Source organism: Falco cherrug, chromosome 3, assembly GCF_023634085.1.
Source record: "Falco cherrug isolate bFalChe1 chromosome 3, bFalChe1.pri, whole genome shotgun sequence".
Classification (NCBI taxonomy): domain Eukaryota; kingdom Metazoa; phylum Chordata; class Aves; order Falconiformes; family Falconidae; genus Falco; species Falco cherrug.
Genome location: NC_073699.1, coordinates 89,798,902 through 89,822,403, shown reverse-complemented (window position 1 = coordinate 89,822,403; position 23,502 = coordinate 89,798,902). Strand labels below are relative to the sequence as shown.

At 42.6% G+C, this 23,502-nt stretch overlaps 1 protein-coding gene across 1 annotated transcript in view; it reads right to left on the bottom strand.

Moving 5' to 3' along the window:
* Nucleotides 1-15,552, bottom strand: part of CDH6 (cadherin 6) — a 107,973-nt gene extending 92,421 nt beyond the window's left edge. The window contains exon 1 of the mRNA XM_055706021.1: nt 15,374-15,552. The gene's annotated coding sequence lies outside the window, so the exon portion shown is untranslated. The remainder of the gene's footprint in view (nt 1-15,373) is intronic.
* Nucleotides 15,553-23,502: the final 7,950 nt, after the last annotated feature.

Here is a 23,502-nt window from a genome sequence, read left to right as displayed (position 1 = left end):
GGCCTGAATAGTAAATATGTAGCACAAGCCAGGCTGTCACACACTACTCATCCTGAGCAGGAGTTGGGTTAAAATGCTCACTCCTTTGTCAAAAAGAATTGGGGTTGTTCTTGTAATCTTTTAAGGTTGTGAGGTTTTTGTTTGTTTTTCTGACAGAGGAGAAATTCCACAGACAACCAAAATACTCTTTCTGGTGTGGGATCATTCCACATCCTTTTTCCTCTTTGCTTATGGCTTTTAAAGAGATCATTTCTGCAGGAGCTAGGGTTCAGCTTCCTATTTTTGGCACAGTGTCCATGCTTCTGAGTTTGCATGAGAAGGGTTAGAACTGAGAAAGCAAAGCTGAGTGTTCATATTACAAGGTATGCGAGTTGTGACTAGAGCCAAGCAGCCAGAGGTGCAGAAGGCATGCAATGTGTGGGCATACACACTGTTCTGCCCAGCAGACAACAACCAGAAGGCTGCCTCTGTGAATACATACTCCTTCCCTTTGGCATCCTTTCAGTCAGGCAGAACCAATGCATAGCCCAAATGCTCCAAAGCATCCTCTGCTTTGCAGTCACAGAGGCTCATTCACCAGCTGGTAAAGGTGATGACAGTTCCTTAAAGTTACTATTTGCACATGGATTTACTCCAATTAAGGACTTGGCCCAGATTCCCTTTTTTTTTTTTTTTCTCTCCTTGTTTTAATGCATTAGCAGATGGCAAACATGCACTGAGTACAGACAAACTACTGGCTTTTGAGGGCAATGGCTGCTTGCAATGCTAATGTGGGGGTTTATGTTTATGCAAGCTAACCTGGAGGGACACATTTCAGAGCTGGGTTGAAGCAGCAGAAAGACTTGAGCTGGAAAGCGCAGAGCTGGGTACCAGTAACCCATTTAAAACTGGGGTATGCAGGGCTGGGTGTCTGCTGATTCTGCAAAGATTCATGAAATAAGGCAGGAGCAGATATTAAGAGATAACAACTTTATGCTTTTCACTCATTCTGTCTTGTTAAGATGAGGCCACTTGCACAACATGAACCTCATTTCAGTCTCCAAACACCTTCATTGTGTCAAGGTATTTGACTTTATAGTTTGGGTTCAGGCCAGCTGACACTCCACTGCAAGCTGACATCCACATGTTCTCCTGGAAACGATGTTCACATGAGAAAATTTTAGTGCACTGGTGTGTTGTGGAATTTGATTAGTAATCAGTATCCAAAAGCAGAGGTTGAGAGATGTGTACAAACCAGGTAGATTTTTTTTTTTTTCATCTAGCAGTTCTTCTGATGCATACATCATGTCCTTATCTGCAAACTGTGCCATTCTGTTGCAGACTCATGTGGAACAAAGCCAACACCTCCCACCAAACTCTGTTATCTTTGCTGCAGAAAGCAACTTGCGATTACCATAAAATACCTATTGACCAAGGCTGAACAGCTTATATATAACTAGGCGCTAGTTAGTGCATAGTTCAAACTGTGCAGTTACAGAATAGGATAAAATGAAAAACAAAGCAAAGAAGAGGCCATGTTCCTGGCAACGGTCCTACCCACAAATACAGTGGAACTGTGGAAATGTGTGACACCGAGGGCAGAATTTATCCTGAAGACCACTGAAGGCACATATCACTGTCTCCAGGGACCTCCAGGAGCTCCCAGCAAACGTTCTGTACCTCACTTTTTATTCCCTAGTTCTTTCTCTTACTTTCTTCAAAGAATTGTGATATCCTTATGTTAGACCTAATAACTTGTTGTTCCTCCACATAAGATATTGTGTGCTACGGACAGACCTACATGGTTGATTTTTTTTTTTTTTTTCATTTCTGATTTATTTAAGGAAACCCAGAAGCCATAATTGTGATTGCAATTTACATTGACCATACCTGAAAATCTTGTACACAGAAGACTAGAATCATTCCAGTGGCAGCACAATGAATCAGAATACAGTAGGCATTCAGCTATTTTTTTTTTTAATAGGTGTACTTTAATTGGACAAAAGCATAGCTGACATGTTTAACTTACATATCTATTACAGGGTAGAAGTCAGTTAATCACTCTCTTCTAATATGATTTCCTGCGAAGTTAGCCACATTTTGGTTAAATAATCCTGCAGTCAAGACTGATTTCTCTGAACACACTTGCCAGCTGGGACTCTATTAGGTTAGAGCCCCATTTCATGCAATTAGGACCTATGGGCACTAATTTAATACAAATAAATAACAATATGTTGCTGTAGAATAGTTTCAATAAATAATTCATCACACAGATTAAGTATGAACTATTTGCTTACACTGTTGTTTGCTGTGTCACTGGCCACAGAAGTCCCATGATATCATTCCTGCTCTCTGGCTACATGGCTGAGGATTTTTTAATGGGGAAGGGAGAAGAAAGCGGGGGGAGCTGACTGCTCTCAGTTCCTGGGCAAGCCCACTGTTGATAATTTATTCATGCATTTTCTTCTGCTCGCTTGGTCCAGTTTTTCAGCTCATGCTTACCATTACAGCTCCCTGGAAGTCAATGGAATAATATTAATTTGTCCTCTTTTGGCTGAGAATGTGACGAGATAAAATTTCAGTCTGAACTGAAGAATAAGTTAGAAACCTTGAAATGTTGCTAATCCCAAATCTATAGGCCTTATTCCTCGCAGGTACTGCTCAGTCCCTGATTCATCACAATCTTTTGAGCATTTTCTTAAATCCCACTGACAGTAATGGCCCACAGGCACATGAATGCAAGTGCCAGAAGAAAATATTCTGATCGCAGTTCTCAGAGTATTTCTAACAGCAGATCCTTGAAATATGAATGCAGCCCTAAAACTAAAATTGAGTTTATCATGTCCTGAAAAGCTAGGAAGATGAGCCTTCCTCTGAATATGTTAATGTTTGGTTTTGCTTTGAAGAACCAGCAGCGTTCAGATTATGGCTCTAGTATTTTAAAACTTAAAGCCCTTGAGTCCAAGACAAAAACTAAGCTATTGATTAAAAGAAAAGCCATGGAGATGTTGAGAGTTCAAATAAAGCACTGAAGATGCTTAAATATCAGCATTTCTTTTGAGCCTTTTACTGTCTTACTGACTAGAGAAGCTCAAGAAGACAAACAGCATCTCCCTTGCTGCGAGCCAGTGGAGCTCATAGCCCCTAACTGACAATCTCTTCCCTTATCTCTACAGGCTATGACCACCACATCCAGCCCTTGGTGAAATGAGTGTTAAATCCACTGAAGAGTATCAGAAATGGAAATACACAGGGGAAAAAAAAAGAAAATATGGTTTACACTTCTCTAAAGCTGTTGAATTTGGAGAAGACAAAGTCAAGGAGGGGCATTAGGTCAATTTGAAAATTGGTAACAGAACAGACCACTGTTATTATTTTACATTTAAATGTAAAAAAAATATTAACAAAAATAAAAAATAGCTTTGCCAGAAGTGAGTTAAATTCCACTCTGTTCCACTAATTTCCATGTCTTTGGCCTGGTGTTATACTCAGAAAAGTGAGCAAAGTTAGGCCAGCAGATCTGCTGTTATCTACTCCCCACCCCCTTGCCACCTGGTAGCACTCTCCTTCCTGGGCTGCCTCTGCAATAGCGAAAAAGCAACAACTCCCGCTGTTGCTTCCTAGAATATAGCAGCAGGATCAACCCCCTGCCTCCTCTCCTACTAGAGACTGCCCAGCAGTAACCTAATAAGCAGGGCTGGGAGACTTATAGAAAAGCATCACTGATACATAGATGTGACTACTTGTACAAAGTAAATGTCAAAAAGGAAAATTCCTCTCTGGGAAGGTACATCAGGCAAGCCCTGGTCATGTACATTTCGATTTCATTTTCTAAAGTAATGTTAGCTGCACAGCCTTCGGTTCCTGGACCTGCAGATCTCAGCCTGACTCTGCCAAGTGCTGATCACCATCCATCCCAATGGACTTCAGGGACAGTGAAAAGCAACTGAGCCCTGCAAGAGACAAAAGCCATCGTTTTGCAGGATCAAGCCCACTGCATGACACAAGAGGCCAGTTTTCCCTCTGACGCATGCAAGGGGACGAGGTACTAAAACATCAGTACAACAAACTGGTGCCTGCAATGTTCACATAAGCAATGTTCCAGAGCCAGCAACAGTAATAATAAAAATAATAGACAATGAAAATATAAACCTGGGTATGGTTTCTCTTAGATGCAAATTAAGATTTAAATATAAAAATGATAAGCTGCTGCTAATCCTTCTTAGGAAGTCATAAATTGTTAATCAGACCTTAGGCGGTGTTGTTTAATACCAACTTTAATAAAATAGCTGCCTGAAGCAGAAAGACAGTTGGGATCCTGACTCTAAAACTTTGGTAGCCTCATCCACATTTTTGTAGCCTGAGGCTCTTACACTACCATTGATACCAACTCCTTTGAAATATGCTCATTTTTTAGGCTGCTAAATTATTAAACACCTTATTAGTAGAAAGATTAGATGTGAGAAAAGTCATCTCTGTATGACGGGAAATGGATTGGAAGAGGAAGGAAAAGTTGAGGGAATATTTACATAAAAGATACAGCTCTGTTGTTGATATACAGAGGTAATCCATAATCCATAATTCATTTAAGAAATGAACCCATCAAATTACATCACAATGCATGACAAATTGCTACTGTTGAGCTTTCCTATAATAAATTACATAGAATCCTTCCTGTCAAGAGCAAAACTTGTTTGAGGCTAAGAAAGCAATGTCACTATAAGGTTATTTTCCCTGTTGTTCTACAGCATTTGTCTATCAGACACAATGTCCCACATTTCCATCATATACTTTGATGTGGGATAGCAAAAGCTCCCTTGTATGGGGTAACCACAAAGTCTTCCAAATTAAAACTGCTTTGAAAATTGCAAGAAAAGGGGAAAGGAAGAAAAACGAGAAATGTTTCTTCTTTATTACTCCTTAATAATATTTATCAGTCAGGTGAGCAGATCTGTAGACTAAAAAAAATAAGAAGCAGTCATTTCCTAAAGTGCAACACCTTTCCACTCTATGTCCAGAGCAGCTTGTTAGCATGCTAATTGTTAGTTTAATATGCAATACAGAGCACACTTACTACTTTGAAGTGCTTATTCATGATGTCATGGATATTACTGTATATTTCTTAATTACACAACAGGACAATCTTTCCCCTCTTCAACCTACAGTTTCTGCTGCTCTGATTGGTTTCTGTAACTAGCCAGAATAATCATTTTGCCACACAGAAGCAGATAAGGAAAAAAAAAAGTAAACAATTTTAAAAGCCATTTTAATTTAATAACAAATTGGGAGCTGTACTTTGTGTTAAATTAGCACTGCAAGCCTCATATCAATTCAAGGCAAGGCTCCTTGTTCGTTACTGCTTAATTAATCAGTCCTGTTTCCATCTAAATGAAAAGTTTTCTCTCTCTCCCCTATCATCTCTAATATCTCATTTCAGGCAGCACATCAAGTTAATCTTGCTTACATTAGCAACTTATTTCTAATGGCTCAGCTCAGTTATTTACAATAATTCATCTATCCCAGCTTGCAGCTGAATCTTACTTGGTCTCTTTGCTCTGTTCGGGCAGTTGGAGTCAAGGGTGAAACAGCAAGTGCAAAGCAAGCTCATCCAGCCCTGTGCCGCACCCTGTGAGGACAAAGACCTACTTCCAACACACTGATGTCTACTGAACTTTTGGCTTCCTGGCATATCTTGTCTTCCCAGAGGCAACATTGTGCTTAGGGACATAGTTTAGTGTTGGACTTGGCAGTGTTAGATTAACAGTTGGACTCAATCTTAAAGGTCTTTTCCAACCTTAGATGATTCTATGATTCTAACATCCACAAAGCTAGGCAAAGGATTGTTACCCTATGAAACAACAGATGAAAATGAAACAGTTCAATGGAAGAAGACAAGTGTGTAAGGGAAGGAGACCATAGGAAGCTGTATGATGCCTGAAAACATAGAATCACAGAATGGTTTGGGTTGGAAGGGACCTTAAAGATCATCTAGTTCCAACCCCCCTGCCATGGGCAGGGACACCTTCCACTAGACCAGGCTGCTCAAAGCCCCATCCAGCCTGGCCTTGAGCACTTCCAGGGATGGGGCAGCCACAGCTTCTCTGGGCAGCCTGCTCCAGTGGCTCACCTCCCTCACAGTAAAGAATTTCTTCCTAATACCTGATCTAAATCTTCCCTCTTTTAGTTTAAAACCATTAGCCTTTGTCCCATCGCTACAGGCCCTACCAAAAAGTCTGTCCCCACCTTTCTCATAAGCCCCCTTTAGGTCCTCATTACCCTTTATACAGCACATCCCATAAATAAAGCTGGGATAACCATGAGTCCCGCACTGCATTCAGTAGTGTATATTAAATATATATATATATATATATATATACATAAGCCTTCAGCCACATTATCTTTGAAGGAAGTTAAGAACGGGACTTGAAGCACCAGCTGGCTTATTATCTCCTATTTGTGCTCACCCCACCATTCCTAGAGCTGGAAACTGCTGCCACTGCCATAATCTAGTACTTTCTTTCATGTAGTAGCCAAGCACACTAAGTTTGGGACTTAACAAAAGACCTCTGGTCATTTTGATTGCACCAACCTGGCCCCAGTCAAACACTTACTGAAGCAGTGATTACTGGTAGCTATCTAGTCTATGTGCTCACCTTTGCTAAGTTCACCCAGAACTAAGTGTTCTGGCTGCCTCCTGAGGCTGGGATGCCTGCCCATGTCAGGATGACTGTTGCTAACCTCCTCCCTGCCAGCACCACTGCTCCAGCAGTTCCACCCCACAGTGACCCACAGCCTCTGAGATGTAATAGATACTTGCTCAGGTCAGGGCTCGAAACTAAATCTGCACCTGAGGTGCCTGCATCACAGGAAGGCTGGCTTTAATGCCAGTTTGACCAAATATAAATACCTCTGTAATAAACACAAAGTATATGTAATATTAAATGAGCAATTCCAAGAGGACAAAACCTGTTTGTTCCTGAGTAACCCCAGTACTTACTTCTGCATCCAGGATTCAGGATGGTATTGCAACAGGAAACAAGGATGTACAGTGTATTTTAACCTCCTAGATTTGTGGCAACCAGCTTCTGACCTCTCATTTGCCAGCCTGGTTGAAATTACAACCTGTTGCTAAGGAAAACTGTCATACCTTAAAGTAACTGTGGTATCAAGTATCTTTGAGTCATCTGACAAATGAAATACAGTAGATTAATGAGGAGCTGCTTCAGAAATCCCGCAAAAGGCACCCTAACATGTTACAATATGTTAATACATTTAATTTAATAACAATATAAATTCTGTACTGAGAAAAGTGGCAGCCTGTTTTTGTGTTGTTTTGTTGGGTTTTTTCCAAGAAGAGAAATCCTTTCTGCAAATCAGAGTGCACATTTCTGTTTCTGATGGGAAACGCTGCACTGAAAAGCACTGAATTTCAAAGCTGCTTGAGATTAGATTGTCTGCAGAATTGTGCTGATGGCTGTAAATATTAATAACTAAGATACACTGGGCCAGCTTTTTCCCTCAGATGCTTATGCGCTGCTTCCTCTTAAGTGCAGATGACCTGAAGACACAGGCACCAGAAGGAAGAATCTGAGCTAAGAACTGGCTTTAGAGATTTAATGCACAGCGACACTCGCACAAAGGAAAGATGCTCCTGCTATATTCCAGCAGACCCAGCCAGCCAGTGACAATCTCAGTCCAGTCCTCTGCATCCCCACTGCAACTGTCCCCAGCTGCTAATGGGAGCAGGACAGCAGAGAATCCACTTCCATGCTGTGTAAATGAGCTAGGGGCTTCAGTGGGAAATGATGATTATTCCTTTTTTTCATTCCCACTTTTCCTAGTCTACTATTTAGGGAGACCAAGTATACAAATTTTTGGAGGTCATAGTTTGGTCACCATGGAAATAATTGCAAAGTTGTAAACCATTACAAGATCCTGACATCTTGATCCAGGAAGGCACTTAAGTATTCAAACAGTCTTGTGGACTTCAGTGCAGTTTATTGGTATATTTAAAAGTAAACTGCTCTGGGACCAGGTACGATAAGGCAGAGAGAGAGAAGAACACTGCTTTGTTTATAGCAGAAATAACTTGGTAATTTATCAGCAGTGAGAAGGGAAATACCATAGCAGGGCATTCATATTATTTAAACTTAAATGGAGTTTAGATGAAATACAGAGTTTTATAAAACTGGTTGGCACACCACGAATTGCTTAAAGGGATGTGGCTGGTGGACTTAAAAGTTGTTTCTGCATCTTTTTCCCTTTCAGCAGTGACAGCTAAATTGAGTACCAATTTCACAAAAGGAATTTGCTCCCTGAAAGGGATTCTAACTCTATATATTCCTGCTCTGTGATCTGCCAGAGCACTCTTCGCACTGAAAATGAGGAAACAGGCCCTCTTGAATTCTTGTAGTGGCCATCAGTTTGTGAGGCCAGTTCCAAAAGCATTAGGGCACAGTAGGTGGCACACAGCTCAGAACCTGGTACTACTTGGATCTAAGCCTGTCATATAACTTGTAAATTTAATAAGTCTTTTTAATGTGTCTTTTTCTACTCTCTCTGTTTATTTATACCAGGATCAATACCCATTGCAGGGGTATTGGTGTACGTCATGTTCTCATTCAAGAAACAAAACAGTGGTGCTTTGAAATTAATTCATACAGGAATGGACGAGAACAAGAGCGTGGTGTGACCTCTGGCTGCCCTAAATGATGGGCAGCAGCGTGAAGAAAAGGCAGCCTTTTATGAGACTTTTTTTTATCCCCTTCTCTCCCACAGGCGTAAGTAGGTGGGAATAGACATGGCAGGGAATGGTAAAGAACCTCTTTGGGCAGTCCAACTGGGCCAACGCAGAGAGGAAGGTCATTGCCACCTTGCTTGGGGACAGCTCAGATTCCTTTCTCCTGGGAATAAGATATTCAGTCTTGTCCCAGATGGCTCCGGAGCTACCCAGCCTCCCCGTTCCCCTCCACGCAGAATGTGGCTCAACAAACAAGCAAAAAGCATCCAGAAAATCCTTTGGGCAAAGAGTGTCAAAGTGACTGCAAGAAGTCCTTGAGAAAAATAATTGGCTTGCTTTTGGATGAAAAAAGAGACCCAAATCTGATTTTTTTTCCCCCATCCGTTCTTTGATCAGCTCCAACAACACAAGTGAGCAGCGGAGAGGCAGGAGGGTTGACTGCAAGCTGTACTTGCTGTAAGATCCTGGTTCAGCATCCCTGCTGTGCTACGGCCTCCTTGTGTGACCTTGGGCAAGTCACTCACCTCCGTTGTGATTCGCTTCCCCCTGCTGTAAAACAAGGCCAATTATACAGGCCAGTCTCACAGGGGGGGGGATGCGGTGAAGACATATTTTTTAGACATTGTGGAATACTTGAACAGCTTTTGAGTGAAGGTCTCATGTCAATCAGCTATGCCTTGTTCCTTACTTGAAGCAGGGCTCCCAAATGTCCACAGTGCACCTCACTCACAATGATAGTGGGGGTTTTTTTGTGGGGTTTTGTGTGGTTGTATTTTATTTTTTTTTCGCAGGATACTATAAGCTATTTCATTTTCTTTTTGTCCATGAAGATGCTTTTGTCAAATAATGATTGCCAAACTAATGACACCCTAAAGTTACAAACTACCAGGTACTCAAAGAGAATCAATTCAGCGAGGAGACAGATTTCACCTGAATGCTTAGGGCAAAACTAGAAGCAACCGTGCTTTTAATTATTCTTGTTAATGTGTGGGAACTGGGGGAAATGAGGGAGGAAGACACATGGATATCCTTCACCCAAGGGAAAGCCCTCTCACTTAGAGAACGCCAGTACAGAGGCTGTCCCCCATGCTGCACGGTGTCGGTGCCCCAGCTGGGACCCACAGGCACACGTGGTTCTCTCACCACCCCGCTGCCTCACACACGGGACAGGTCTGTATGCCATGACCTCCAAGAACACAAAGAGGAGTTACCGTCAGAGGCAAGTATTTCCTTTGAGTTTGGCTTTACCCTTCACACCAAAGCGGAGCTACACACTAATGATCGTGTTGATTAAGCAGCCTTTGTGCTTATAGGAGCTATTAACTGACAACTGAAATGCAGCAGTTAGGGAGCAGGCCCTCACACCCAGGCAAGCATGCACCTGCAGTACCTGGGGAAACCCAACTAGTGCTTCATTTCTGTGCTAATTTTCAATTCCTGCTGACCCTTCTCCCAGGTCCTCCTGCCCTGGCTCTGTGATTAGATGAGAAAGTGGGAATGCTGGAAGGATACACTACCTATTATCTCGCAGGCAGCTGTAAACATTACAGCAAGATAATGGAATTAGTTTAGCTGAGAGGAATTAAGGTACCCAGATAGTACAGGGCCGATCTCATTCATAAAGTGCTCTCTTCTGTGGGAAGAGCTGAGGGGTTATGACGGGTATTTATGTTGCAAACCAAATCTAATAGTCACATTCTGGCTAGAACTAAGCACTTTCTGACTATATATAAATACATATGTATATCCTGACAAGAAATGCTAATTAATCCATAAAGCATTTGCCCGCAATGCCAGAATAAAGCCATTATTGAACAGGTTACTTAAAACATAGCAAGGTTGGCACTGTTCCTGAATGTGACCAGATGGAAATGTATATGCTCTTTTGTCTGTGTGCCTGGCAAAGAGAAAAGAGCATGGAGAGGGTGTCTTGTGGCTGGGTGTGAAGAAAGACAATGTGGTATCAGTGTAATCTTGGGTGTTTCAGCACAGTTCTATTAAGTGCTCTGGCATTGTCACAGTTAAGCAATCACTTCTTCTCTTAAAACTCCTTTTCAGAGGTCCAACACCATAACTCATGAAGGACACCATGCCAGACGTGCCTTTTCCATCCTGGCAGGGCTCGCAGGCTCCCCTCACCAGAAAGACGCAGTTATCCTTCCTCATCAGCATTGCTCATCGCCACTGCTAAGGGGGTTGCAGCTGCAGGAAAAACTGTCTTTTCTGCTTTGGTTTGAAAGGAAAATACTCGAGGAGTGAGCAGCTCCACAAGACTGGTTGTGTCAATCAGTAACATTAATTCACAGCACTCTAAACAGTCCTGAACTACAGTTATCCTACTTTCTTCGGTTGGCAACCTGCCACACCTTAAGTACAGGAGATGGTCACGGGTGCAAGGAGGGATAATGCTGCCTGAAATGGGGAGGGAAAGCCGCTGATGGGTGATCAGGGTTAGGACACACAGCAGTGCCCTGGAGAAGCTTAGGAACCCAAGGCTGGATGGACTCCCAACAGATATCAGCCAATCACTGAGGAAGAATGAGAGAAAAGCTCTTCGGCTGAGATTTACAGCAAGAAAAACCCAAATGGATGTGAAAAGAAGTAGTCAAAGTTTAAAAATGCTTTTATCCAGGACTTTCTGCACCTAGTTCCACTGCAGTGTCGCTCACAACACAGAGCGAATGACTTTTTTCTGCTGATATTTTGCATTAATTATGCATCCTGCAAGAGTGTTTTTAAAGCTCAGACAGGGACTAATAATCTCCCCGGTACCTTTTGTTAGGCAATACAGATAACAGCTGGGTTTAATCACTCTAAACATTCCCTCAACATCTCATCTCTCCCCATCCCAAATGAAACAAGGCAGGATGTTGTAACATCTCCCTCCTCACAGAGCCCAGTTTCTCCAGTCTCCTTGGAAAGAGCTGCCATGACTAAGCAAGCAGCATGAGCAAACCAGCTAGCACTGGATTTTTATTTCAGCCAGACCACATTTAAACTTGAGAACTGTGTTTATACTGCAAAAGTTAAATCCTGCATAGAGTCAGCAGAAGAGATTTGGTTCAGTGGCACACAAAGCTGTTCACTTCATGGGCAGGACAGGGGATTCACTTTAAAGGTTTATGTTGAAAAGGTCCTAAATTTGGCCCCATATGGCAGTCAGGATAATCACAACTAAGTTTATCAGTCCTGTTTCTGAGAGTTGTGAACCTGAGTAATTATTCGGAAAAAAGAAGCAAACCCCAAACAATGCAAAGCCTTGGAAAAAATGGGAAGTTACTGCAGCTAACCAGGTCTTTAAGGGGTTAATGAAGAAGTCTCCCTAACAACCAGCTTCCAAGGTACAGCCCCTCTAATGGCATTTCCCACATGCTTATGATAATCAAAAGATACTGAAAACCGACTCTACTTTATTCTGGTATAATTGCAGCTGAGCCACTAGAGGAACTGCAACCATTACGCAAGATGAGGCACCATCACAGTGGGGCCTGCTGTTTCCAACGGAGTCTACCCACTTGTTTTTATAGATTTCAGCTACCTTTCATTTTAGTAATTAGCCACCATTTCCAAGGAGATCCATAAGCAATTTCCTGCCCATCTTGAGCCATAATGCTACAAGATTGCACTAGAAAGGGAAGGTAGTTTAAAAGAAGTCAACAAAGGGCAGACAGCATGCTAAAAAGTTCAGTTAAGCAAGAGATGGAGACCACCATTTCATGTATTAACAGATAAATCTCGTTGCCCTCTAGATGTGCTTGACCACTACATAGCACACAGGCATCCACTGGAAACCCCAATACCGATTCCTTCCAAACCCCAAAACACTGTAGGATTCTATTAACAAGCAGCAGATCGGTGTGCTGAAACCTTCAGTCAAAGAAAAAATGACGTAGCAGACCCGAGGGGATAGTGTAGTGGAGAGAGGATCCTGGCCCAAGGAACCCAGTGTGCCCTTGAGTAGAGGATTGCTCGTAGAGAGAAGATGCTCTGGCAGGATCTCAGCTGGTGAGAGCACAGGCATATTCACAACTTCTATCAAGTTTGCATTAGTTTTGACATCTTCAGCAGAAAGGAGGGGAAAAAAAACCCCCACAACATTTAATGTGTGTGTTTTGCTTTCAAGGAAGTCTCTCAACTAAATATTATTGAAACAGCAGATGGCAAAATGCAAACTTTATGAAAGGGAAGGCTGCCGTGAACGGCAGGTTACTGTTTGCATGGGAGAGCTGTACAAAGCAGGGAGGGAGGGAGGGAAGAATTAGAAGTTAAGACGCATATTCCTAGCTGAACAACTTGGTTTGAAAATTATGACCATGTCTATAAATGTAATCTTTGGAGTGCGGGCATGGAGGTATGCAAGAACTGGTGTGAAAACTAAAATACCTAGAGGGACTATTAATTCCCTATGGGGACCCCAGTTCCTTAAATGGCTGCAAAGGATAATTGCAGAGGACTACAACAGGACTGAATCAATGCCATTTCCCCTGGGGGAAAAAAAATAAAATATGTATTGCTGCCTCTGATTACGTTATTCTGAAAAGACTGGCTGCTTTCCCCCTCCCTCCCCCAGCTCAAAAGTCAACTGCAAGCCACTAGAAATATGTCCAGAAAGATTATGGTGCAGCTGAAAGCCAGAAGCATATGAGATTATATATTTACTGGTGCTGTGTCAGATAACATCTGAGGAGAGGAAAAAGGGATTCAGCCCTGCAGTCTTTATTAGCATGTTTGGGCTGTTTAAAGGAGCTATCCAATTGTGTCATTGCTGCCAGGCCTTTAAAACTGTATATATCCATGATAAAGAAATCTACTTGATCTTGATCATAAGCCTCCAAGCCCTCCCTGACTCTCCTGTGACATGCAAACTTACTGTCTTTAAACAGGAATTAGAAAAAAAGAAATGAATAGGGATGCACCATTACCCATAGCATTATATTGCTCAGGAACAGATGTTAATCAATTTTATAGAATGCTTTAAGTAATATGCAAGCACTTTTGCACAGAACTGACTGCATAATAGAGATTTCAGCCCAGCAAATACATGAGATAAGCCATTATCTTGACTGGGAGAGTTATGTTTATTTTGATTAAAACCAAAGAGGTCTGCATGTTCAAGCAATTTTATTCCCTTGGAATTATGTTGTTTTCAGGGTGCTATTACATATGGTCCTATGAAAAAAGGGAACAGAAATAACCTTGCTCTTGTTTGTAGTGTTCTCCTTGCGCATATGTTCATGCACACAGCTCATGAAGTACACATGTAGGATGCATGTACCATGTAGGATGTATGTACCATCATCGCAGATTCCTGAACAGAAACAACTGTATTTATTCTCTATTCCAGCTGTACTAGAAAAATCATAAGTTTGGAGAAAGGACTGACCTTACACTCTGTAAGTAATTTTTGCTACACAATCTCCCATGCAGTGTGAACAGAACTTCAAAATCCCACACCATACACAAATACAAGGAAAAATGTGCCCCATCTTCCTGATTTGTATAAAAGTAGCAGCTGTGCCATCGCGCTGGGAGTAATTTCGGTCATTAAAGTTCTTGATCCTTGAATGTCATCAGGAGTTACTTAGGTGACCATCCACTTGCACTTACAAAGTACTGCATTTAACTCTCTGTAAAATATGGATTTTATTGCAGCAGTGACAAGACTTCTTTCCACTGCCATTGACCTCTACTGTTATTGCTTATCTCTTGACTCAACCTTTTGAGTAAGAATACATATATATAGTATACATACTGTGTATTTGATTCCCTGTTTAGGTGTTTGCATTTAGGTGTCATATACACGTGAATATCTAAGTAGTTCAATCTATCTGACATACAAACTATGTTAGCAGCTCCTTAGAAACATTTACAACATAACCGAATTCAGCACTTTCTTTCCGCAATTATCCAACTTCTCTCCTGTAAAACGCCTTCACGCCTACCCCCTTTTCTTCCACCACCTCCATCACTCCCCAACCCATTCTTTTATCAAATAAAAGATTTCACATTTGTCAATTCCTGCAGCGTCCCCAGATCTGCCCCCTCTGCCCCCTTTTTTCGCTGAGGAAGCGCCTCATTTCAACTGTGCTCTACATGCAGCTCGGCACTTCGCCTCGGATTTTGCTCATGATCCGAAGGGGTTTGTCCTGTATCCGTTTCACAGCAACTAGGCAGCGTGAAGACCCCGAGACAGATTTTATTACTATTATTTTCTAGTTATTCATCACGCTTCTCCTTTTGTTGTTGTTATTATTATTATTCCCTTCCAAACACACACGACCCTCACCTCGCTCTCTCACCACCTCCCCTCGACCGAAGTGTCTCGCTGGCGGTAACAATTCCCAGGAAAACGCCGCATCCTTTCGCCTGACTGAAAATGACAGCAAACGTGGTCCCCACACGCCCCTGAGCCGGCGGGCACGGCGCGGAGCCGCAGGGGGGGCTCCCCGGCGTGGCGGTGGGATGCGGAGCCCTCCGCAAGCCAACTTCGCAAAATAAGTGCTTGCCCCCCTCCCCCTCCCCGCCCCCCCCCTCCCTTAATTAGCATTCCCAGTAAGCCCGGCAAAAAGAAGTTAAAAAAAAAAAGGAAGGAGGCAGGAGCCTGGTGACAGTTGAAACTTGTTCCCAAAGAAGCGCAAAGCCGCATCTCCTTACCGGCACGCAGGGACGGCGGGGCCGAGCCTGGCCCGGGTCGGCGCGGCGGCAGCGCAGCTCCTGCCCCTCGGCCCGCCGCTCAGCCCGCCCGCCGCGCACTGGGGCTCCCGCTCGGGCAGCAGCACTTTTTAACTCCCGCATGCAGCAGCCCGAGCCGAGGGGGCTCTCCAGCTGATTGGTTTCCATTCACTGCTCCTGATTAATAAAAAAAAAAAAAAAAAAGGGGGGGGGGGGGAAGGGAAGGAGGGGGGAGCCAAACTCCTCCCTCCCTGCTCGCCTCCCCGGCAGGCGCTCACACGCACACTCACACACACCCGGGCACACGCACACGCGCTCCTGGCGCCGGCGCTGCGGCTGCTGGAGCCGCCGGAGCTGCCGCACTGGGGACGGGGAGGTGCGGGGCGGGCGCGGGGCGGGCGCGGAGCGGTGCGGGCTCCGGCGGGCGGGCAGGGATCTGCAAGTGAATGCGGTGGGAGGGCAGAGGGGGAGGGCTGGGCGGCGGAGCCCCCCTTCCCCACGGCGGCCGCGCCGTGCTTGAGGTGGAGAGCAGCCAGCTTCTTCCCAAGCGTTTGGTGGTGATAGTAAAAGCGGTGTGTGTGTGGGGGGGGGGGTGGGGTGGGTGGTAAAGAGGAGGGAGAGACATGCTCCTCTGGTGAACTGCATGTTTGTGCTGTGCGGCTTTTCTCAGGCTTCTCATCCTCGGAACCCTTTTTTAAGTCCTTCTCTTGACACCAGAGATGCTCGACTGGTCTTTTCCCACACTTCCCGGGAAGTTCCTGGACTTGGTGAATCAAAAAATTCGGTGATTTATTAAAGGAGATGATACTTGGTGGGGATGATCACATGTGGCTGTGGCTGTGTGAATGGGAAGCAGCGGAGGAGGATTTTCCAGGTGCCTGGCCTTGCTCGCCCCCCCCTCCCCCTCCTTCCCAGGGGCTCCCCACTCACGAGGTTATGACTAACCTTAATGCAGAATGAACTGAAATTTCGGCTTTTGCCGTGGGGCTCGTGGAGCCCCTCTGCACACATGCATGTTGTACAGCCCCCTTCCCTAAGTCTAGCCCTGAAATAAGGCTTTAGGTGTTTTAATCTCAATATTAAACGGCAGGATGAAAATTGCCTGCCAGTTTATTATTTACCCAAGAGTCCACTCCAATTCAGCTGCGCAGTGTCCCTTTAAGATTCATGGCAAATGTTGCAAGGAGCGAAGCTTTCTACCATTCCTCTCACATCTCCAGTCTTAAGTTTGACCTTTATAATGTATTTTTTTTTCCCACTAGTCAATCTTAAGTGATTCCCCCCACCCCCCCTTTTTCTTGTCTTCCCTTTCTCCTACCCACCTCTCCCAATTTCTCGTTGCTGATGCCTTAAGAATGGGTCTGTTCTGGCTCTAAGCCACCTTTGTGTCTGCCTGTTTCTGGACCGTTTCAAGGCTTTTAGTATAATTTAAATACTCTTAGCACCAGAAGTTCAGGTAACAGTCCTGCTGCTTGTTCTGTAATTTCTACAGTACTGCAGCACCACCTCCACAGCATAGCTGTTATCCCTGAAACTGGTACTCAGCGTAGCTTTTATCCCTGAAACTGGTACTGGGCTCCTTAAGGAAGCCTTCAAGTTATTCCCTACAGTCACGGTGTTGACAGAGTACTTCTTCAGCACAACATTGGGCTTTTAAGGACTCTGTATGATACCTGCAAAAGCCAAAGCAGTGTAAAGAGGCTGGATTCTGCTTTCTAAATGTTTGTGAGCTCTGCTTAGGCATATCACCCAGAAAAGCCACTTAGGTACAACTGCTATTGTCCAGCCAGCTTTGTCTTCCCACACAGCTGAGTTTTTCCTGTCTGCAGATCATTCTGATTGCTCTTCCTTGAACTTCTAGTTCCTTATTTTATTTAGTTATTTATTTATATTTTTTTTGGCAATGACAGGTCAGGAGCTCAGTGAGTGTTTGCAGAGCATTCCCACGAGAGCCTTCTGGACACAGTTTATCTCTCCTTTATGACAGACCACATTTGAAGGCTTTCTTTTTCCCTGCCATATTGTATTGTCAATGTCTGATTCACTGCTCACTCTGACCCTGAGGTCTCCTTGGGCATTATTCATTCCTGGATGTGTTGCATTCTGGTTAGCTTTAATAAACTGCTTATTTTTTCTTTTTTTTTTTTTTCCCATTAATTCCCTAGACAGGACAAGGTTATTTATGTCCAAGATGGACTTCTATATTTTTGTCAAAAATGAAGAGTTAGTACAGGAACTGTTGTGTTCTCCAAAGCATGTGCATGAGATTTTTATCTTTTCATTAATTATGTGAAATTTTGGTTGATAATTTTATGTGTATAGCTGTATGACAAAAACTTTTTTCTTTTTTGAGCAGCACTGTCAAGATAGTGCTCTTCCTCCTCAACTCTCTTCTGTTGACAGCTATAATGATATTAGAATTCCCAGACTAGATCACGTCATTAGCCCATGAAGTGTCCTGTACCTGACAGTGAAAGGCTCAGCTAAGATTGTGAAAATTAATCAAGATTAGCACTGGTTGAAGTCAGCTTCCCTGTCATGAGGTGGAGAATTTAAGAAGATTCAAAGAAGGACTGAATGTTTATGAGTGTACCTAAGATTAGAAAGGAGATAAAACTTTTTTTTCAGCTCTTGGACCAATCTAATATTTGGAAATCAGGATGAGTACTCCAAGTAAAACACACTGTCTCACACCTGTCTTGTCTGTGGCTGTTGTCTGAAGCAAGTATTCCTGCCCATGGACAGACACAATACTGAATTAACCAGAACAAAGTTCCAAAGTGGCAACTTCTGGCTCTGTGGAATGCCCAGACCCTGCAGACTGTTACCAAAATGCCCATGAATCTCAGCCACCAGCACAAAACTGAAATACAACACAAGCTGGGAATATGTGATGGTTTTTTTCTAAGCTATTCAGGAGAAATCCCATTTCCAAGCAGTAGAAGATTCCTATGTGAGATTTAAGGACTAAGAAGAAAAAACTGAAGCTGATGAAAAGTCACCTATGGTTCACTACAAGCTGCAGTATCTATGAAACAATCTGAAGGTCTCACTTTATAACCTCTCACATGAATCAGGCACTTCAGAGGTTTCCCAGCCCTGCTTATTTTCCAGAAATGTTGAGGGACCTTATTCTGAATTAATAAAGGGGAAACTTCAGTGTAACAATGTCTCTGCACTCTTTTCTGCTTTTGTTTTTTGGGTTTTTTTTGGGGGGTGGGGGGGTGGGGGAGGCAGTGGGGGAGGCTGAGTGCAGGGAGTCAGAAAACATCCCAGAAAAGACTATGACTACAGTTTTGCATCACTGTGGCAGAAGGGAAAAAAATTATATTGAACCTGGTAGGAAATCAGTTGATGCCAAAATTTTTGAGGTAGAGTAAATTATTAACTTGGTGACACATCATTGCGGATGCTATGCATGGTCACTATCCAGATCTTTCAAAATCCACAGTTTAACACTTCTGACCTTCTGTAATAATGAATTCCACAGGTGAACTGCATACAGCATGAATGTGTCTTTCCTTCTTTGTTTGCTTTATATTTATAGCCTTTTAATTTCAGTGTCAGTGCTATATTAAGTATCAGGAAAATAATGAGCTCCTGGATAGTTTTAACCATATTTTTCATTTATTATTGCTAATAGAATTATTTTCATTAAAAAAATTGGCTTTCTCAAGCTTGAATGCAATGTCTTCTAAGTTTCTAAACGCTGTCCTGTAGATCTATGTGCAGTGATCAAAGATTAGTCAGGCAATTTTAAGGGGCTGAGATAACATGTCACAATTTACCATTCCTTAAGTGAGGCATGCTTCTCATAGCGCTGAACCTGACCCCTTGTGTTTTCCTAGTCCTAATCAGTTGCAAATACAAAAGAAACAGGTTAGCTCCAACCAATTTCCAGTCTTCTCCTGTCCATACCCCTGGTCTCCTTGACCACTGGAGGAGTGATGGCTTGCCAGATGGATCCCAGTGACTGCATGCAACCCTGCATTGCACATTTGTTCCCCTTCTCTGAATAGTTTTGTTCTTTGTTGATGTTCCTCTTCCAGTGAGGCCCCCAAAATTGGAGAAAGAGGTTATTCCAGCAAATCTGAATGCCTTATTCTAATCTGAGTTTGTTAGATGTTTTAGGCCCTTCTAGAAGCTATGACGAAAAGGAGATGGTTTGATTAGTTGCTTCATACGCCACATGAGGAACTACTCCATTTCTGCCTATTTCATAGACATTTTAAGGTGAAAGAGATTCCCATTGTGAGGTACAAAAGGACAAAGAAGCAAAATTTGCATCAGAGCTTGCTGATTTCATGGAAACATTATGAAATCTGCCTGGTTTTTCTTAGCTTACTGTCTGAACCTCTCAGCCACCTCCCAATACAGAACCTGGAACTGCAAATTCTTGCAGTCTCATGGCTTCTTGGGTGTTTGAGTTTCTCCATTTCAGTGGTGAAAGTCAGGAAATGAAGGTAATTAGAAAACAGTAATAACATTTTTGGTTTATCCTTGAAATGGTTGCATTTAATCATTAATAGCGTAGCTCCTCTTAATGAACTGGAACATCTGTCTTCTTGCCCTGGTTGAAGACGAGAATTTATTTTTAAATTCAATTTTCCAGTCAACCACTATGTTAGCTATTCCTCTGCTGCTCTGTGTCCCTCTAACTATTCTGAATAGCACCATTTTTCTTTAAGAATTAGTTATTACTTCTGAATTGAATAATCCTGATCATCATGGCCCTCCCCCAGTTTTTCCTCGGCTGCTTGGTCCATGTCTTTTTTTGCCTAGGGATGGCAAAAACAGTCTCATTTTGAGTTAAATACATACTGAAACAGATATTTTCAAAACTGTCATACACCTCTGAATTTTTTTTACCTCTTCTAATTCCTGTGGTATTGAAATATCACAAGAACAGCTGTTGTCATGTTGCTTCTGGAGCCAGAAATTACAGAATTGTGTTGTGAAAGTAAGAAGCTAAAGGGTGGCAGGTTAAGTTTCACATACATCTAGTTTAGGTATGTTCAGCTGAACTGAACTTTTGCATTTCAGGGTTCACCCCTCACTCATTGCAAACTACAAGGAAACTGCTAGTAAGAAAAATGGTAAGGGGGTCCTTCACCTCTGCATTACCAATATGTCAGATTGATCATTCCTGACAGAAGCATAAAAATGTCAGCATAACAAATAAGACAGGTAAATAGCAGCTAATGCCCTGGGAGTTTCATTACCTCAATAGGTACATGAAGTTATAACCCCTTTCATCAGCACTCCTACAAGCAGATAGCACTTCTAATGGCCATAGAAGAGGCCTGAAAGGACAGAAACATCTTCCATTTGAAACACCATAGAGAACAAACACATCACAACTAAAATGGTCTTTAAAACCAAAAGCTTACATCATTAGGATAAGTCAGGAGCCAGCACACATCTGCACACATGGGATAGAAGCAAATGGAAAATCAGATTCTATCCCTCTAGCTGAATAATCATTACACAATAAAATCAGTTCATGACCAAATTTCACTGTAAGTCATTTGGCTACAGTCAAAATTTTGATAGCTTCCATGTAACTGATAAGAAATGTTATCAGTGATCCTCTGCTGCTGCCGCTGTAGGAGTTGTTAGTCATGGGCACCAGTCAGAATCTGTAGATGTTAGTCCTTTCCACATGCAATGCTATTGCTGTAAAATGAGAATGCAATACCATTTTGCTAGCTGTGTCAAAAATTTGGGTCCCTTGGGAATATTTTACAAAATGTGCCTAAATATTTTTCAAGAAACGCTTCATTTTCTGAAAAAAAATCCCTTTAATTAATTGCAGAACCCTCAGAGCTCTTCTATAAGGTTGCATTTGCTATCAAAATGCCCCACTTTAGACATGAAATTAAGATATTACTTAATTGTGTGAAGCTAATGTTCTTACCAGTCCCCTGTCTGTTTTTATCCATCAATTCTCTCTTAAGGCTCGAACCTTCTGTGTAAGTTACCATGGTTTAACCAGTTACTCCTCACTGTCTGAGCCACAGTAACTGTCTGTGTGTACTCTCAGGTGGTAGAGAACACTATGTAATTTGACTTCGTCAATCCCCTTTCACTGTGGACCAGGCTAAAAAGATTTACCTTCCATTTGTTGCTGGCTAAGAGAGCCTATAAGTGTGCAGTAGTAACTTGCTTGTAAGTCTGTCATGGACATACTTTATATTTTAATAACCTCTGGAGAATTGACTGTCTTTTCGGCCTCTGCTTGCACAGCATCTAGTACAATGGGAGGAAAAGTACTAAAAAAGTCATGCGAATACTTAATATATAAAAATCACAGTGTATTTTCCAGCAGTGCATACACACACACACATCAGCTCACAGACTTCCTGGCCCAGAGGGTTTGTCACCTAAATAGAGCTGTAAGGGAAATGCTGAAAAGGAAAATGAAGAGGTGAAGGGTGTTAAGCTTCACACAGCAGGTTGGTTTAGATCTGGGGATAAAATCCAGACCCGATTCCTACTCCACTAGCTCACACCAGTGTGTTATCCTCCTCTTCACAGTGGCTGCCACGTCTGGTTCCTACCAAAGGTTTCCACCGAGGCATATCTTTCTCATTTCTCAGATAAGTATTGCTAAGAACCACAGGTCACTCCTTCCCCCTGGCTGATTAGCTCCCCTGTCTCAGGATTATGACTTAGTCCAAATCTTCATCTCTCCTGATAATACTACTGATGTATATACCTCTGTGTGTGTGTTAGGTTAGGTCATCTACACAAGGAATAGTAGAACATTTTTGGGTAGTTTTCTAAAACATGGTGCTTTGCTTTCCTCCACCTCCTCCACTTTTTGATTCGTATATTCCCAAGTACATTCCTTGCATGGCTGTAATAATCAATGGGGTTACACCAGGTTTGAATTCTGCAACACACACACTAAGGTTGCAAATGCACATTGCATTTTTCTTAACAAAGCAGGTTAAGGCATTTTCCCCTCCTCTACCCGTGGGCTAGTCACTCCCACCTCTGCCCCAGCTCACCTCTCTCCAGAGGTTTGTCATTGAAATCATCTGTGGGATGTGCTGTAACCTGGTCACAGAAATTGATGTGTTTAAAAATGACTGTTGCCAAAGTTAGTTTTGTAACTAGGATCATTTGAGTCACGTGTTGTAGTGCTAAATCTGGGGGAATGGTGAACTACTGCATCTCTGTATATGTGCAGGAGAGTGGTGGTTGGGGGAAACTTCTTAAATGGTTATGTCATTGGCAAAAATGTAGTGTCATATTACACGTTAAAAGATACATTCCCTTTTCAGGAGAAATTATATAGCAGTGTAGTGATAAAAATGATGAGAAGTCCCCAGGACATTTGCAGAAGATACTTCTCTAGCTATATACAGAATTTGCAAAGTGAGCTAGAGTTTTGTATTAGCATTTACTTGAGCTAATCAGCAAATCTGCTGCTGCCTTTCTACTTGCCAACTGATACTGTCATCCCAGAGGAAACAAACACCCTTTACACCACAGCTTCGTGGGTTTTCTGTATGCCACTTGCTTTATCTAAGCAATATAACTTGATGTTCCTATGTGTGGCTGAAGGCAAGGGCCTAGCAAAGTACTTGATGAAATTACATGTGGGCTGTTTTATTCTTCCCCACGATATGTCTTATTTTTTTTCTTTCCTTCTTCTTTTTGGAATTCGTCTCATCTGCTTCTTCACAAACTCCTTCATCTGAAGAGTGGAAATTGCAGTTCCTTGTGCCTGGCTTTAAAGCTGCCAGGTGGACTAGTCATTAGAGACCTCTTTGTGATCCTGGTTTTTGGAGTCCAGTGACCAGAACATTTTAATAACTTCCTTGTCCCTACATCTTGTGGATGCTAAAGTTGCGTTACTGTAGGAAAGTGACACATAAGTCTGCAACTTGAGAAGACAGGGGTATTTTGAATTTAAGTGGATGTTTAAATTTCAAATGGGAATGTGATTGCAACTGAAAGGGTAGGAAAGCCTGTGCAGTGGTTGTAAATACATATACTTTTCCTAGGCGGCTATAGCTTTTTTAAAAGTTCCAGCTCATCTGCTTCCATGCTGGTTGCTTGTAAGCCCTCATCCTGATCTTTAAGGGTTACATACATGGTTG